The sequence below is a fragment of the Gymnoscopelus braueri genome (genome assembly GCF_963280865.1).
Source record: "Gymnoscopelus braueri genome assembly, chromosome: 22".
NCBI classification, from domain to species: domain Eukaryota; kingdom Metazoa; phylum Chordata; class Actinopteri; order Myctophiformes; family Myctophidae; genus Gymnoscopelus; species Gymnoscopelus braueri.
In genome coordinates, this window is record NC_137624.1 from 28,011,933 (window position 1) to 28,014,824 (window position 2,892).

The 2,892-nt window shown below is 44.6% G+C and overlaps 1 protein-coding gene across 3 annotated transcripts in view; it reads right to left on the reverse strand.

Moving 5' to 3' along the window:
* Positions 1 to 371, reverse strand: part of fam78ab (family with sequence similarity 78 member Ab) — a 17,047-nt gene extending 16,676 nt beyond the window's left edge. For all 3 annotated transcript variants that reach the window (XR_013932435.1, XM_080418629.1, XM_080418628.1), the window contains exon 1: positions 1 to 371. This exon is cut by the window's left edge. The gene's annotated coding sequence lies outside the window, so the exon portion shown is untranslated.
* Positions 372 to 2,892: the final 2,521 nt, after the last annotated feature.

A 2,892-nucleotide genomic window follows, 5' to 3' on the forward strand; every position in this document is an offset into this window, starting at 1 on the left:
CGTCCCGTTCGGCTGCCTCCTCTGTCGCCGTAAATGACTCCAAGGTCCCGCAGAGGTAGCATGTCAAACGGCATGGATCATCCCCGATGAGTGATTTAATAAAACGAACGCTGACAGTCAGTTGATCCAAAGGCAACCGGGTCAACTTTAGTCCCTCCGACGGGGTCCATGCCTTTTTTTTTTAATTCTAAATGACTGAACAGGCTTAAATGAATGCAAATTAAGCCCTCCGCTGCTGCCGGTTTGTCACATAATTCGACAACATACCCCGACACCTCGACTCTTCACTTTGTGTGACACGATTTATCCCAGATTCCTGCCCAGACTGTCATTTTGCTGTGTGTTCTTGTCGTCCCATCGCGGCCGCGCCAGCAGGTTCACCCTCTCCCTCCCCTCCCGTTGCATCTAGTCTGTCTATCTAGCGGATCACCGAGCAAGCCTGGCTCTTTTATTATAAGTACCCTGGGAGACGACACTTCCGCTCTGGCGCGCACGGGCTGATGGGAATTGTAGGCAATCAATGGGGGTCGTTTCTAGTGCGAGATGTGATATTCGTTCTCAGAAGTGGTGGAAAAAGAACCTCATTTTTTTTACTTCTGTAAAAGTATCAATACTGTAATGTTGAAATACTTTGTTACAAGTATAAAGTCCGGAAATCAAAATTTACTTGAGTGAAAGTACAAAAGTAGGCTATTGGTATCATAGCCGTGGGAAGTGGGGGTGCTGAGGGGGCTGCAGCACCCCCTGAAAATAAAGTATGAAAAATTAAAAAATGATATTTAAAAAAAAATCAAAATCAAAAATCAAAACATTTTTTTGCATAATGTGCCTGTTGTTGTTGGTCGTTATTTGGGGGGGATTTAGTGCAATAAGTGTTCTGGAACCGAATTAAGCGAATTAAATTAACAAAATAACCCTAAAAAACGCCCAGAAACCGCAAATCTTCGCACGTGTATGCATGCGCATACAGCACCCGTAACTATAACGTCTTCCCACGGCCCTGCCCACATACAGCTCAAGTGGAGTTAGGAGGTTTTTTAACCATTAATGTGGAGATATTTTTTGGGGTCATTTTTTCGTGACAAATTGTTTTTAAAAACTTAAACAATGTCTGGTTTATTTTTTTGAATTCTCACATGGAATTTGGATGAGGCTGGAGCCTTGCCTTTTTTCCTTTTGTATTTGATATACTTAACTTCAATGTTATAATGGAAGTCAATGGCAGTCAGATCGGGATAGAAACCTTGCCCAAATATGGAGTCATTATTACATTACATTACATTACATTACATTACATTACAGTCATTTAGCAGACGCTTTTATCCAAAGCGACTTACAATAAGTGCATTCAACATAGGTAGGGAACGAAACTACTAATCACCAGAAGTCTTAAGTGCATTTCCTGCAAAAACAAGCAACCAAGAGTATACCTAGCGCTAAGGTAAAAGTGCAATATATCAGCTACCTACTTTCTTAAACAGATGAGACAAAATAGCTAAATCAAATGAGCACGAGCTAAAACAAATAAGTGTATCGACTAAACAAGATCCAATAAAACAATACAAAAATAAAACAAGAGTTCGTACAACTAGTTAACAACAAGCAGGCCAGGTAAAGAGGAAGGGTAGTGTTTCCTGAAGAGGTGGGTTTTCAGCCTGCGGCGAAAGATGGGCAGTGACTCTGCTGTCCTGACATCAGTGGGAAGTTCATTCCACCACTGTGGGGCCAGAACAGAAAAAAGTCGTGACCGTGTCAATCGACCAGAAGGACCCTTGAGTGACGACTGACGAGGCAATCAGTCGCCCAGAGGTGGCAGACCGAAGTGGTCGGGCAGGGGTGTAGGCATCGACCATAGCCCGGAGGTAAGAAGGAGCTGTTCCTTTCACAGCCCCATTATGTCATAGTTGACTGACGTCACAGATTGGTCACATGAAGTGTGACATCCACATGAGGCCACGCCCCTTATTGGACCCCGTCTTATTGTCTCCGCCGGAGGCTGCTGTTGTTAGTCATGGCTTCCAGTTCCCACCTGATGTCGTGTGGGAGTTCTGATTGGTCCAGATCATACTGAATAACTGCTAGCTTGCATACTGTCTTCAGACTAGGACTTCAGTCTAACATGTACAGATCATCACCGTCTTCTCCTCCAGAGAGGATGATACAATCTCCCACAATGCAACAGCACATCCCATACATCCCACACGGCCTCTTCCCTTTGGGCTCAACCTTCTTCCAGGAGAAGGTCTCTGGACTGAATTTCCACAGATCATTGAGGGTGTTAAGAGTGTTGTTTATACCTCCAAAAATGTACAACTCTCCATTGTAGGTAAAGGCTGATTGACCAAAGCGTCTTTCTGGAGGAAGCTGTGCAGAAGGTGTGTTCAGCCAGCAGTTGGTCTCTGTGTCAAACACTCTGATGTTGTTGTTGTTGTTGTAGTAAAAGCAGGTTCCGCCCCCAAATACAAACATCTTTCTCCCGATGATGGTGGCAGAGTGATGTGATGGAAATGATTCTGGAGTGTCTCTGGTGTTAATTAAAGACCAGACCATTGTGGTGGTGTCCAACTTGTAGATGTCATTATAGTATACAGTCCCATTGTGTCCTCCATGGACATACATGACCTTCCCCGAGACACAGGCTGTGTGGTACCACCTCTCCTCTGGAACAGTTCCAGAAACCTTGGGCTTGAACCATCTGTGGGCGTCGACATCAAATGCATACAGAACGTTGCGGTATTCCCTTGTGTCATATTCATAACCCCCCCAGATGTAGATCATATCTTCTACTAGCACAGCTGTGTGGCCGCTGCGATTGGATGGAACCTCAATGTGAAATTCTCCTCTTCCGGTTGTCACTGGGGTCAAATTCCTCCAGCGTAAAGCCACTGTGTT